The following is a 16438-nucleotide window of genomic DNA, read 5'->3' as shown; positions in this document are numbered from 1 at the left end:
GATGGTTTATATTATAAAAGGACGGATGTCATTTTTGTGTGGTAAAAAAAGGTAAATTTTACGATCGTTTATTTAGTTAAACATGGCTGTTATTAAGGAACGAGTTCCCCTCGGACTGAAAGAGATAAACGAGTTCCCCAAGACGGTCTAAAATAACTCACTTAAAAATATGTAATACGCGAACATATTAACAGTCAGTTAATAACAACTAACCAAGGCATCAGTTAGTTAATAACAACTAACCAAGTCTGAAAATAGCCTACGGAACGTTATCCTCCGCTGTGTCAAATTCTGTCATCCGTTTATCGAAAACAATTCTCAAAAAACTCGACGTTTTCTAACAAAAATATTTTTGACAATAAAATAAGTACACAAAACAAAATAAACACACACTGTTTGGAATGGATAAACATAACTTACCTGTTCACAGCAGGTTGAGTCCGTTGAGTACGTTTACGCTGAGGCGATGCTTAATTACGTCTGTTGTTGATCACGTGCAAAAAAAGATCACGCGCCACCTCTGCGCCACCTAAGCTTTTACACACCCTTGTGGTCAGGGACGTGCACAGACATTTTGAGGGGCAGGGGCTCAAGTGAAATAAAGGGCACCTTTCATAATTATGTATATTTTTTTTAAACAAAAAGTATATATATAAACACAATTCTGACTTCCTTTTTAAAAAAAATTATTAAAAACGTTAATTAATTTTATCTTCCTCAAACTCACGCAATTGTTTAATTTTCAAAAGATGTCTACAAAATAATCAGGTCACACAGACACCATGGTCTCCTTAGTAGTCTAGGTTTATAGAGCAGCAAAGGAGGCCATTACACAATGTGCATGTTTTGAAAACATTAAATTACACATTAATTACAAATTTGTTAAAATGCTAAACACAAAGTTGTGACTGCTGAGTTAGCGCTACATGCCAATAAATGCTATATCCTATGCTAGCGTTTAGCTGATTAGTTGTAACTCAAAATGTATTTTTGTCTGATAAGGGCTCAAAATATAAGGTCTGTTTACTAATGTGAGCTTCTGGCATGAGCCTCAGAGCAGAGCTCAACATTATTATTCATGACCCTTTCAAATAGGGCAAAAATAGACCATTTAATTAAAATGACGAATTCTAGGGTTGTAAATAGACATGTAAAAACGTTTCTGGATAATTTTTGCACTTAATAAAGCAACATACCTTCTATGTAATTGTCAAAGAACAATTTAACATATTATGACAACACATCCTATGGCACCTTTAATCTTAGGTTTCATATTTATTAGGGTTACACATGTCAGAAACAACAAATATAGATTAGGCCTATTTTATTTGTATTTTATATTTAAATTTTTTGTGATGTCAGTGAAAATACTGAACCATCAGATTTCTTCCCAATCTACTCCAGTACTCCAGTATAACACATTATAGGCTACTTATTTTAACAGCCATTACAAAAAAGGCAAACAAAAAAGCTTACTACTGCAGTTAGCAATTATTTTATTGTTCGTGCTTTCTTATTTTATGAGCAGTCTGTTTAAACTACATAGGCCTACACTATACGGTTACAAGTTTGCAACTCTTCAGGTTAATATGGGATTGCCATGGAAAACAATGTCCCTAAATCGTTATGAGTAACAACGTGTCCCATATTTTGTGCATAAAACTGTTAATATAAGAATGCTTTCTTGCTCACACACTTACCGGTAGCTGCCTGCATAATCATGCACATGACCGCGTCTCGTTCAGGCTCAGCTTTGGCGCTTGAAGCACGAATGATGCAGCACGAGTGTAGACAAGCCAATCATAAAGCGAAGTAAGTTAGAGAGGCGGGACTAAGGAAAGGTAAAGCCAATCATATTAGCGATGTGAATTTTGGAGGCGGGACTCATCTGTTAACCGTTTGTGTGCCACAAATAGCGCTATTTTTCTTTATATAAGATTTTAAATCTCATTTAAATGATTCCTGAATAAATTTATGTTAAATTAAATAAGCAACAAGTAAAAAACACAAGAAACAGACAGACATCAGTTGTTATATGAATAAAGATCATATATTTTTTTAAAGCACCCCAGAAAAAAAGGGCACTTTCTCTCCAGGAATAAAAAGGGCAGGTACTCAAGCCCCCTTTGATGTCTATGTGTGCACGTGCCTGCTTGTGGTTAAACTTAAAATTGCAATGTTGATTATTTTTGTAAATCACACTTGAATTTGGTTTAAATTGCAAATTACACAAAAGAAATGCAGTAGATTTTGGCACGCGTTGTGAACATTCATTCATAAAAATATAACACATAGAACTCATTTGTCGTTTTTGTATTGCATAATTTTATATATTTTTTTCTGAACCTGTTTTGAACGTCTACATGACGTCCAAGAACGGACTCTCAAATATTGAACTGCATATCAACGTCCAAAAGACGTCGTAGTCAGATGTCCAAATACTGTCCTGGATCTGCACGTCGTTTAGACTGCTTGATAGACCAATCTCCTGTAGGAGGTCCTAACAGGTTTCTATTGTTTGTAGGCCTTTTGTTATCATGTATAAAGTTCTGTCCCACAGACAGAACTTTGGGTTAAGAATGTAGAAGGTTGACACGACAACATCGCTCCTGAAGAACTATGCTACATAAGAACCTTCATTAAATCTCTTTTCCCCACGTGCACTTGGTCCTGCTTATTATTTTACGTATTAGATACATTCTAATACGTTGGCGAGCCATGAAAGACTGAGCAGCCAAATTCAAGAAAATCTAACAATTTGGCGGAGCCAGCCAGGAGAGACAGATAAGAAGAGCACTCATCACTGCAACAAGACGAGAACTGAAGAATTTTGAAGATTCTAGCTTCTGAAGATTATTGAAGACAAATCAACTATGTTTGTGAACTGTGTTTGTGGAAGCAACTACCTTAATGACTTTGTCTTAAAAAAATCTTCAATTGGTGAGTGAAACTTATCAGCTCTCTTAAAGAACTACTTAAGAAATTAAGCAGACCAATGTTTATGGTGTAGCATTGTTAATAATTTTAAGCTTGGTCCTTTTTCTGGAGTTTGTAGAAATTGTTAAACAATTTAGTCCATTCATCTAGAGATTGTAGAAGTATAAGCTTGGTCCTTTCTCTAAATGTCTGTAGGAATTGTTAAGAAACAATTTAGTCCGTTCAACTAGAGATTGTAGAAGTAGAAGCTTGGTCCTTTCTCTAAATGTCTGTAGGAATTGTTAAAGAACAATTTAGTCCATTCATCCAGAAACTGTAGAAGTCACAGAAATAGTTTGGGACTGATGTTGCTGCAAGATTTTAGGATTCTTGACTGGGTGCTAATCAGTAGCCACTATTTGGTTAGATTCTAACAAGGTTAGAAAAAGATGGTCTAGAACCAAAATTATGGAACTTTAAGTCAATTTGCCTTCCATTGAAAGATATGGAAAGTTCTGAGTGAAAAATAGAAAACTAAGAACTGTAATTGAGCATTCTGAAGGAGGATTCAGAAAGAATTTAAGATTTTAAACTGTAAAATCTAATGTTTATTGGTGTGCAAACTGTAGATGCATTTTATTCTTAATTGTTGTATTAAGAACAAAACAATAAGTTAGCGCAAACTAATTATTGTTATTAAGAGTACATTTAATGTATGTTTGACTGGGTTTGTCTGTATACTCTAAATGGTCAGTCTGAATAAGCACCTTTAACAGATCTAACACCTTTTATTTTGTTTTCACACCTCTGAGGGCACTTCTCCTGTACTGGCCATGGCTGAGTCTATGAAAAACAATGGTTGTGGATCTAACCTGAGACCCACTACAGAACGACATGGAACAGAACCTCCAAATGTAACCATTGATCAGATGATGGAAAATCTGAATGCATATTTGGACAAAAGACTGGAGATAAGGACATGCCATGATGACATCTGTAGGAAATACAGTCTCAAGCACTCAGAGAGTGGACAATGGGCTTTGCCAGACATCAAAAGGGCTTATGGAAAGATACAGCGGTTAAGGACAAACACCAGAAAAGATGGATGGTCTGTGATTTTGCTCATACAAATTCAACAGCACCTGCAGAAGTGTGAGATGGACAAACTACAATGTGAGATTGAAGCTGAGAAGGCTAAGGTTCGAGCATTAGCTGAACAACTGGAAAATGAAGAGAAAGATAAAGAACGTCTGTTAAACCAGAACGAGATGATGTTGAATTTGATTTGCAAACAAATGGAATCAAAAGACTGTTTTATAACAAGGACATCAACTAAAGAATCTAGCAGCTGCAACAAGCAAGTAACTGAACAAGAAGTTACTGAAAATCAACAACGAATGGCTCTGCTGAGAGAGCTACCACATGATCACTGTGAAAACGGTGATTTAGATAGAGAGGCTAAATCAACTATTCACACCTATGTCCCAAAGAGCAGATCTACGGTCAGACTCGCTCCTGTTATTGTCAAAAACAGAAGGACTGAAATTGAAGTGGACGATGAGGAGGAGTATGAGGAGAATGGAGAGAGACGAACTCGCACTGTGACAAAAATGGTGAAAAAATATGTTCCACATAGAACATACCAGCCAGCAACACCTGAGCAGATTGACAAAAGGTCAAGGGAACTGCCTGATGTATACAAGCATCCACGGAAGGTTTGGCAAGTTCTACAAAGACTGCACAAAATCTACACACTACATCCATTAGATGGAGTAGTCATTATCAATGTCAATTTGAGGGACAGTGACCAAAACAAGCTAACTGAAAGTGTCAACATCAAAGTTGGTGAGTCTCAGAGAACATTGAAGCTGGATGGGAAGCTGTAAAGACATTTTTATTTGAATTAAAACCTGCAGAGATTAATTGGGGTAAAATTACATCTTGCATGCAGAAGACAGGGGAAAGTGTCACAGAGTTTGAAGATCGCTTTAAACAAACTTGGCTGGAACATGCTGGTTTGAATGACAGTGAGGATTTTGACAGGGACACTGGTATGCCTTTAAAAACTGCATTTGTAAATGGACTGAAACCAGAGATCTCTAAAGCTCTGAAAATTCATTATGATGACTGGGACAGCATTGGGGTTGCTTTTAATCAGCTGGTTGAATGGTCAACAAAGATTGAAAGAACACAAGATGTCCAGCTGAGAGCCTTACAAACAAAATCTGTGAAGAGCAACAAGAGAGTGGAACATAACAAACACACAAGTGCAAACACCAAACATGGAAGATGCAGGTATTGGAACCAGAGGTGGAAAGTAACGAATTACATTTACTCACGTTACTGTAATTGAGTAGTTTTTTTGTGTATTTTTACTTTTTTAAGTAGTTTTTAAAATCTGTACTTTTACTTTTACTTAAGTATGTTTTATTTAAAGTATTGCACTTCGCTACATTTTAAATCATATCCGTTACTGAGTAAAACAATATTTTAAAAAGCAAGGTGATAAAGATGCGCAACGGATGTAAATGGGCGGGGCCCGGGGGAACGCGCAAAAAAAACCATGGAGACGGACGAGACAGGCGCGCGCTATTGCAGACCCGCCTCAGTTCAAATCTTATGAAAGAAACCCCTGGTCACATTTAAGCGACCACTTTCCACTGACGCGAAGCGAGTGTTTCATTTCTATGAAAGGTAGGATTCATGCTCTTAAGTACGAAATTGCACGACGCGTTTTTTACCATGCGCATTATCTTCTGAGGTCTAGCAGCTTCGCGTCAAGTCAAACACAACTTCAAAACGTCCTCGAGAATGCGGTCATGAGAGAGAGAGAGAGAGAGAGAGAGAGAGAGAGAGAGAGAGAGAGAATAAAGGTCATCAGGTACCCAGTCAGGGAAGCAAGAAGATAATAAACGTGTCAAATGTATATAGACATGGCACTCATCTCATTATATGCTCATTTAAACTAGATATAGTTTAATAAAATAATGTATGTTACCAGCAATACATCAATTACAACATTACTATAGTGATTGTAGCTGCTGACCACCTTCAAAAGTGCATAACTCACATGTAAAATCATTAAATAATTCCATAAATGTTTCTTACTTTAAAAAAGCTTTTTATTTTATTAACTTTTTGTTATTGCACTTTCATTGTAAAGATGTTCCTACAATTAAAAACAACTAGTTTGAGATGTATATTCCCTTGTCGTTTTTGAACTATACTAGAATCCTCCACCTTTCCTGCTGTAAAAAAAGTAACTTTTACTCTGAGTAAAGTTAAAATGACTTACTTTTTACTTTTACTTGAGTAGATTTTTAGACAAGTAACTTTACTTTTACTTAAGTAAAATATTATTAAAGTAACTTTACTTTTACTTGAGTACAAAATTTTAGTACTTTTTCCACCTCTGATTGGAACGAGGAAGGACACTGGATTCGAGATTGCAGCCTGATATTAAGAGACAAAAATGTTGATGAGGACCACCTGGATAGAAGATTTCAGCAGCTGACAGTAGAACAAAAACAGACTCTACTAAACGCTGTTGAGTGGCAGCGAAACTAGAGACCCCCTCTCTACAGCACCAGCTAGTGACATTTCATCCAAGACCAGATGGAGTTTTTAAAACAGAAGCATACAGAGAAAACTCAACAATAGAAGCAAAAGGTGATGTCCTAGCAGATGATGCTGTTAGTGAAGCCGTGAAGGAGAGGGGTGCACAAGCGGCATTAAGGAATCTCAAACAAGAAAGACACTTGACTTTAGACATTAAGCAAGTTGAAGTTGAAGATGACTGTTCCGGAGAACAAATGTTGTTGATGAAAGGTTCAGCAAAACAAAAGGATGATAAGCAAGACAGCAATTATGCCCATAAGAAACCTGGATTAAGCCCTTTAAAAAAAATGTCACAGGCAGGCCCTTACCCTGAACAGAAAACATGCTTAAAGCTCATATGAATGACAGCCAAGTCCTGAAGGACTCAGCCTGGCAGTACAGAATCCTGAAGAGCAAGTTTTAAATGTGTGCCATTGTGAGTTAATTAGTCTGCCTAGAGATGAGGGATAGATGGCAGTAGTGTTTATTAGAGTCCATATATTGCGGGACTAGAGTTTTTAGGCTCTAGCATGTCGTCTGAGGATGAAGAGGTACACATACCACCACTGGTAAACACTGTAGTGTCCTGCCGACATTAAATAGGGACAGTTTTAGGTAGAAGTTGTTTGTGAATAATCTGTTTTCTTTGGCAAGATACGTTTCCCTTTTCTCTTGTGTGTGATTGCAGGTGTTCCTGTGTTTCAGTGTTCCAGAGAATAAGCAAAGACCTCTGATGTTTGGCACCTTCACCATATTGCACCAAGCAGAAACCTGAGAAGATCCACAGAGCACATCCACGTCCGCCATTTCCACATTACTCTAACTTGCAAATAACCTGCAGGACTCCGCAGAGTACAAAAAGACCAAAACCCAACCACATCCGCCAAGTCCACATGATTGCAACTTTAAAATGAAAATTTAAAAAGGACTCGTGCATTTTCACAAAGAAATGCAGGCATTTTTACATTGAATCCTTTTTCAGTGATCACAAGCAAGAACCTGTATACTGCATGTGTACATGAACGACAAAATCTTTTATTTTATTTTTGTGTGATCAAAATATGATCAAATGGGGGATTGAAGGATTTTGTGTATATTTCTTTCATGTGTAATCAATGTCTGATGCATAACATTGAAACTGTGCCCTGATGTAATCAACATATGTCTGCAGTAAAGGTGTGAACCAAATGGCCTATAGAAACTAATCAGTGTGAATAACAAAGAATCACCATTCCTCAGTGTAGACTGCTTGGTAGACCAATCTCCTGTAGGAGGTCCTAACAGGTGTCTATTGGTTGTAGGCCTTTTGTTATCATGTATAAAGTTCTGTCCCACAGACAGAACTTTGGGTTAAGAATGTAGAAGGTTGACACGACAACATCGCTCCTGAAGAACTATGCTACATAAGAACCTTCATTAAATCTCTTTTCCCCACGTGCACTTGGTCCTGCTTATTATTTTACGTATTAGATACATTCTAATACGTTGGCGAGCCATGAAAGACTGAGCAGCCAAATTCAAGAAAATCTAACATTTGCTTACATACATCTTAAAGGTGCAGTTTGTAGAATCCACTGCTAAAGGGGGCACAATCAAAACAATAACAATGATGTAGATTAATGACGCTCTGAAGCAGCTTGGAATATGGGATTTGTTGTCTTTAACCGCTGATGGCCATCAATCAGACTTCAGAACGAGAAATCATGTTGACGGATGAGGTAATCAAGTTTTGTTGCGTTTGATGACAACTAGGGATGCGGTATAATTTGCATGTGATTGTCATTGCGCATCTCGTCAGTGAAGCTGGTTCCATGATTAGAAGTTGTGGTATATTGAGTACAGGCATTAACAGTAGATGCCGCTATAGTCGATCAACTACGTAGAAAAGACACGAGGATGAGTGCACATGAAGAAGTGTATGTGATGTGATGTAAATAAACGTTGAGCAGATTACTTGCAGTAGTGAAGTTATTACTGGGAAATATACAACATATTGGCGGCGAGGATGGCCATGCTTGCGCTCTCGCCCCCTTCTGTTTTTTTGGATACTCCGGGTGAGCCGACAATACTGTTTAATTCATGGATTCGTATGTTTGATAACTACGTGACTGCACTGTCATCAGAGGACATTCCAGAAAAAAGGAAGCGTGCTTTACTTATTCATTGCTTAGGTACGGAGGGACAGAGGATTTTTATACCCTCACGGTGACTGATGACAAATATGACACTGCGTTGACTGCTTTGCGAGGATTTTTTGTACAGAAAGTGAACTTAGTTGCTGAGAGAAATACATTTTGCCAGTGCGCTCAGAGACCTGGTGAGTCTATCGTGCAATATGTTGCAGCTTTCCGTGAACTGGTTGTGATCTGTGACTTTGGCACGCTCACGGATGATATGATTAGAGATCAGATTGTTGAGAAGACATGCACCCCTCGCATACGGGAACGTCTGCTGTTGGAAACGAATCTTACTCTGCAAAAGGCGATTACTATCGCTGGACAAATCGAGTCTGCAGTAACTGAAGCTAAAGCTATGGAGCGCACTGACACTTCAGTAAACATTGTGCATACTGGTTCACGTGACGGAGCAAAACAGCGATGGCAACAGAGACCTGCTTCACGTAAGTCCACAATTTCTCATTAAAGGGGATTAAATGAAACAGAAAAAAATGGATGCAAAGACATGCTACCGTTGTGGCACTACATCGCATTTAGCAAACTACCCCAAATGCCCAGCTAAACAGTCAAAATGCAGACAGTGTGGTAAAGTTGGACATTTTGCTAGAGTTTGTCGGAGTTCTGCATCTACATGCGTTGTACTAGAAGTTGATGTGCCGGAGTTAACGGTCTTAAGCATTGAAATGCCACTGCCTGCAAAACGGAAGCATAATCTTAAATGTACTGTTTCTTTACATACTGTGGATGGAAATTCAATTGACACTGAACTGCTTGTGGATACTGGCTCAGCTCTTTCTATCCTCCCAGAGAATCTGTACCGACAGTACTTTTCGGATATTCCCCTTACTGTGCCTAATGTTCATTTGGTGACATACATGCAAAAGACTATTCCAGTTTTAGGGTGCCTTACCATTACTGCCAGTTTTCAATGCCACTGTACAGAGGTTTCATTCTTCATTGTGCCAGGCGGAACACCATTACTTGGTATGGATCTCTTCACTGCTTTGCATCTGGATATAAGAAATGGATCAGTTGTATCTTCTGCAAAGAACGGGCAAGCTGCTGTAAACTTCACTGAGCCTTTGGGTTTGGCTGCCGACTTTGTACATAAAGTGAATATACGTTCAGATGTACGCCCAATACAACAGAAATTGCGCAGATTGCCGTTTGCTGTAAGAGATGCAGTTTCACAGGAGTTAAAGAGGCTGGAATCTGAAGGGATCATAGAAAAAGTGGAGTCATCCCCTTGGGTGTCGCCGGTAGTGGTCATCCAAAAGAAAACTGGAGGCATTCGACTTTGTGTTGATTTAAGAGAACCAAACAAAGCTGTTGATGTCGACAGTCATCCTTTGCCGCACATCGAGGAGGTTTTTACAGAATTGCGTGGAGCTTCTATGTTCTCTACAATAGACCTCCAGAATGCATACCACCAAGTGACCCTGCATGAGGATAGTAGGGATCTGACTGGTTTCATCACCCATGATGGACTTTATCGTTTCAAACGGGTCCCTTATGGGCTGGTCTCAGCACCAAGTGCATTTCAAAGAATGATGTCTAAAATTCTGTCTGGTCAGGATGGCATACAATGTTATCTAGATGACATCATTGTATATGGTGAGAACCCAGAGGTACATGAGAAACGACTTCAAGCCGTCTTACAACGGTTGCAAAGATGTGGTTTGAAACTTAACGTAGAGAATTGCGTTTCAGAAAAACGGAGCTCCCATTTCTTGGCCATGTTATTTCTGCTTCAGGTCTGCACCCGAATCCTGATCATGTTCTAGCTATACAACAAGCACCTCCTCCTCCTCATGATGCACAGTCATTGCATCCCTTTCTTGGACTTACAGGATGGTATTCCAAATTCATCCCCAATTACGCTACATTAGTGCAGTGGTTCTCAATCCTGGTCCTGGAGCCCCACTGCTCTGCACATTTTGTATGTCTCTCTTATCTGACAGACAATGAGATCTCTGCTAATGAGCTGATTATTTGAATCAGCTGTGTTAAACAAGGGAGACATACAAAATGTGCAGAGCAGTGGGGCTCCAGGACCAGGATTGAGAACCACTGCATTAGTGGAACTGCTCCGTGCACTCTTTTGAAAGTCGACAGACTTTTGCTGGACTGATGAAGCCCATGAACATTTCAGCCATCTGAAACATTTAATCACAGCTAGCCCAGCTCTTGCTTTATTTGATCCTTCTTTACCGACAACAGTCACTACAGATGCTTCAGATTATGGCATTGGTGCTGTGCTTACCCATTGTCATGACACTACAGAGAGAACAGTTGCTTTTGCATCTAGGACGTTGTCAGACTGTGAAAGAAAGTACTCGACAACAGAAAAAGAGGCTTTGGCTTGTGTATGGGCAATGGAAAAATGGCGTACTTACCTTTGGGGCTGCCACTTTACTCTCTGCACCGACCACAGCCCTTTGTCTACACTGCTTTCTACTAAAGGCCTTGGACGAGCAGGCATGAGAATTGCTAGATGGTCTGCATGCCCCTTATGTTTCAATTACAGTATGAAATACAAGCCTGGCAAAGACAATGTGACAGCTGATTGCCTGTCCAGACTTCCGCTTCCAGATTCTGAGCATAACCAAGAGCAGGAGCCTGAGTTGGTAGCTGTAGTGTCTCCTGAATTTGCCGCTGTTACTTTACAGGAGCTTAAGTCTAAGTGTGATGCCTGTCCTATTCTTCAACAAGTTAAGGCTTGCATTGAAAAGGGGTGGCCTCGTAGCATGAAAAGCTCGGTTATTGCCCCTTACCATCGTCTTCGGAATGAGTTGTCTGTACATGCTGGCTACATAATTTGTGGCACACATCGAGTGATCATTCCAGAAGTATTGCAATCAAAGTTCATCCAGCTGGCCCACGCCACTCATCAAGGGATGGTGCGCACAAAGCAGAGGTTGAGAGATTTGTACTGGTGGCCTGGTATGGACTGTCAAGTAGAAAATGCCATCAAATCCTGTTCCACATGCCTCCAGCATGATAAAACTGCCAATACTCACGTAGCTCCGCTCTGTCCTGTGACGAGCTTGGGAAAAGCTGGCTATTGATATTGTCGGGCCCCTAAATAATGCTCCTCCAGGTTGTCGCTTTGCTCTGACACTCATTGACTATTACAGCAAATGGCCTGAGATTGCGTTTGCCCCTGACATTACGTCTGCGACCGTTGGGAAGTTCTTGTCTGCTGTATTCAGTCGTGAAGGGAATCCACTTGAACTTATAACTGACAATGGCTCACAATTCATTTCGGGTGAGTTTGAGGCGTTCCTTGCAGACAGAGATATTAAACACTACCGTAGCTCTGTCTATTACCCACAAGCTAATGGTGAGATTGAACGCTTTAACAGGGTTTTTAAAGACTGTTTACAGACCGCTAGCATTGAGGGTAAAGAGTGGAAAGCTTTTGTGACCGAATTTCTACATACATACAGAGCAACTCCACATGCGGTGACAAAACTGTCACCTCCTGAGCTTCTGCATGGTCGACAAATTAAGACAAAATTGCATGTGGGTGGTCTTCCATGTGTAGCCCCACCAAAGGACCAAAAGAACTTGAAAGAAATCATTCAACAATCCCAAAACCAAATGAAAGAGTATACAGATCAGCAACGCCATGCAAAATCACCAAAGATTCCAGTTGGTTCATTTGTGCGTATCAGGAAGCCTTGAATCATTAAGAAAGGACATTCCAAGTTTACTCCGCCTCTGAAGGTTGTGGCTCAGAAAGGCCCAGCAACATATCTCCTTGCGGATGGAAGAGCTTGGAATGCTATTCACCTGGCTCCGACTTCACCATGTGTCACCACACCTGATACAGTCTCTCTAGCAGAAGACTCCTTCAAACCGCTTGAAGCACCTCAGACATCTCAAATGTCAATCTCTTCCCCCACTACCTCACGCCCTCATAGAATCTGTCGTGCTCCAGTGTGGTCTAAGGACTATGTTACATAAAGGGGCATACTCAATAACTTATCAGGGGAGGGAGACAGAAAAAAAGGGTTTTGAATTAAAAAAGTTAATTGTTCTCCTTTTCTTTACAACTGAAGTAGATAAAGCATTTGAGTTATACAACTATGCATTTTGGAATATGCAGTGTTATAGTATTATGCTTGTGTTGACATGCATAACTGTTGTTTCTTGTGTTCTGTGCTTTGTTTAATTTAAGTTGGAATGTAAGTCTTCTGCCCTAGAAAAGGGAATATGTGATATTTTGAGTACAGGCATTAACAGTAGATGGCGCTATAGTCTATCAACTACGTAGAAGAAATGAGAATGAGTGCACATGAAGAAGTGTATGTGATGTGATGTAAATAAACGTTGAGCAGATTACTTGCAGTAGTGAAGTTATTACTGGGAAATATACAACAGAAGTAAATTGCCATCACCTGCTTTAACCTGCTTTTCATTTACTACACAAAGCCATAGTTCACTGAAGTCTGCTATATGGCTCAGCTTTATTGTCCATCCCCAATGACATCGTTTAAGTTTATTATGTAAGGTTTCATATAATGTTCAAAACTAAATTGTTAGTCATAGATGTTAACAGAGCACAGAATTAAGTGTTCAGATCAACAAACTGACAATCTACAATGATTTGTTGTACAATGATATTTTTTGACAGTAAATTGTTATTGTGAGGTTATGATGTAAAATTATGATAGCTACACTGTACAGTATCAAACTCTATCCAATATTTAGTAAGTGTCTAAAAATTTCCATTTTGACATGACCAGTGTTGGGGTAACGAGTTACAAAGTAACGGATTACAGTAACTGTATTACTTTTTTGGGTAACGAAGTAAAGTAACCCATTACACTAATAATATTGGTAACTACACTACTTTACTAGACTATAGGAACGCGCTTTCCTGCGTTACCCAAGCAGTTGCCTGGGTGTAAAGTTGTCTGTTTAAGTGGTGCGTGCATGCGTGTGCCGTTGCCATAGAGATTGATTTTGACGTAGCTGCTGGTGCAAAGGGGAGCGTGAAATGAAGACGGAGGGTTTCGGCCACTGGGGCGATATTCACATTACTTTCAGCTTATTGCTCGAAAGGACAAAAATATTCGTGTGAAATGAACACTATGCCCACACGACAAGTGTCTTTCAACTGCTGACAACGCGATGAGCAACCTGTCTGAGCATTTGTAAGCCCAACATGGCAATACAACACTTGTGGCGAAAGATCCTGCTTACCGGTCATTTAAAGCAGAGGTCCCCAACCACCGGGTCGCGCGTGGACAAGTTGCCACCGGGTCGCAAGAACGTCCCGAAAAAAATGTGTATAATAGCCACGTAATAGCTTAATCGGGTATTTTGTACTTTAAGAGCCGACTTCAGATAACATTGATCATTTCCACTTTTGTACAGAGCCGCACTCTCTCTCTTTTTCTCCGCCTCTCTCTCTCTACCAGTGCATCAGCGATCACATTACTGTCATTAGAGTTTGAGCATACAGTACTACTTCTAAAACACAATCGATCAAAGAATTGCGGAGGTATGACTTTATGAATCATTTGCAAATGTACGTCGCAATGATGTAGGCTAACTTACATATGCGGAGACGTTCAACTGTGTGACAGCGCAAATGACTGAAAAGTAATTATTTTATTCTTCTTTAAAACAACTTCAGAATTATTCATCGATCGTAGCACCATGATCAAAATAAACTATTAGGCCAATAATATTTTAACGGCTACACTTTTAACATAGGTTTGAAAAAGAACCTAAACTTGTCAATCATCATTAATCATGGTAAACGTGAGTCTCCGTGCCTCTGCATCCAGCCGAAATTATTCTGGCATCTCTACTACTTCACTGCATTTTTCTTCTATTCTGTTACTTGGAATTGGGTCTCGAGCCCGACCAAGATTCGAGCTGCCTTCGAGAACAGCAAGCCATCGTTTAGGTTCAATTAATTATTAAGACTAAATGGGCAGGCAAACTAGTAAAAACAATGAAAGTAAAAAACAATCCGCCAAAATATGGTTTTACACGTCTATAGAAAATATACTATAGCCTAAATAAAGCAATTATTAAATTTCCTAATGCATGGTTGATATATTACTTCCGTTTAAAACGTACATTTCGAAAAGGAGGATTTTCACCACATTTGAACAGCAACTCAGCGACCCCAAACCCCCCAAATCTCACCCCCAGGTCCGCAATTTTTTTTAAAGCTGAAACCAGTCCATGGTGAAAAAAGGTTGGGTACCCCTGATTTAAAGGAGTCACTCATCATCAGCCGACCCCGCCTAAACCATGTCCATGTATCTATGTGGTAAATTAAGAAAAAGGAAAGTAAAGTAATAAGTAGTGAAGTTACTTTTCAAATGCAGTAACTAGTAAAGTAATCTCATTACAATTTAAAGAAGTAACTAGTAATTAGTAACTAATTACATTTTTTGAGTAACTACCCCAACACTGGACATGACACCATTGAATGTTGCGTTAGGGCTGTCAAAAGATTAATCGCGATTAATCGCATCCAAAATAAAAGTTTGTGTTAACATAACATATGTGTGTGTACGGTGTATTATTATTATTTATATATAAAAACACACCCAATTATGAATATATTTAAGAAAAATTGGTTATATTTATATATAAATTATTTATATTCATATATAATATAAATTATATAAATGTATATACAGTATTTAAATGCAAATATTTCTTAAATATATACATGAATGTGTGTGTATTTATATATACATAATATTTACACACAAGTACACACACATATGTTATGTAAACACAGACTTTTATTTTGAATGCGATTAATCGCGATTAATCTTTTGACAGCCCTAGTTACTATACTGCAGTACAATACCTCCTGATGTGCACTATTGTCCGTGAGAAGACACTGATTACAGTCTACAAACTAATCTTGTGATCAATATAATATCATACGATTTTTGAAGGGTTACGAATCAAAACAACTCACCTCTCACGTAAAACAGAAGCAAGATCAGCATCTCTGTCTAGTTGAAGGTTGTTGCAAAGCTCTCTCCATCCAGATAATGCAACACCGATAATGGTCCTCATTCTTTCTCTCTTCTGTGTCCCAAACTCTTCTAGGGTCATTTGGTTGGCCCGTACGCTTATGGGAGCTGTCTTTGCTGACACAACCAGCGGCAGATGGTAAAGAGTAATTGTAGTCCATAAAGTGAGCAGCCCGACAGACACTATACTAATTAACACTAACATTTGTTTACGACACTGTTGTCATGTGGTTTTTATGTCATTAAAGGTGGTAACAAAGGGTAATGTGGATATTAACGTCATTGACAGGCGACTGCACTGCCACATGTCACTGTTTAGAATGGCAATTTTCTCACGATTTACAAGTAGTTCAAAACATTAGAGATATTGTAAGTAATCAGCCGAATGAAAAATATAAAACTGGCATAGTGGTTTTTGGATATTTTACTGAAAATATCTTACAAATTGCACCTTTAACCTAGTGGTAAAATGTGTTAACACTAACCCTATCAAGAACTAGCAGTGAGTTGATTTAATAATATATTTAAGTATTGCATGATTGAGATGAGTTGTTAACATATTCCACATCCACACTATATTTAAATAAATTATTATTTGCATAATCTGTTTTTTTTCTGGTGTGGTTTAATGCTCCACTTTATTGATTAATGTATGCATTGTGAATGTAGATATAAAAATTTACATTTGTGTCGGTAAATGCTGTGGTTTATGCAAATTGCAGAATGGTA

At 38.8% G+C, this 16438-nt stretch overlaps 1 pseudogene; it reads left to right on the top strand.

Annotated features, from left to right (window-relative positions):
* Nucleotides 1-2755: 2755 nt before the first annotated feature.
* Nucleotides 2756-8047, top strand: LOC141351373 (uncharacterized; annotated as a pseudogene).
* The last annotated feature ends 8391 nt before the right edge of the window (nucleotides 8048-16438 follow it).

The sequence above is a fragment of the Misgurnus anguillicaudatus genome, chromosome 20 (genome assembly GCF_027580225.2).
Source record: "Misgurnus anguillicaudatus chromosome 20, ASM2758022v2, whole genome shotgun sequence".
NCBI classification, from domain to species: domain Eukaryota; kingdom Metazoa; phylum Chordata; class Actinopteri; order Cypriniformes; family Cobitidae; genus Misgurnus; species Misgurnus anguillicaudatus.
This window is presented reverse-complemented; position numbering and strand designations above follow the sequence as displayed.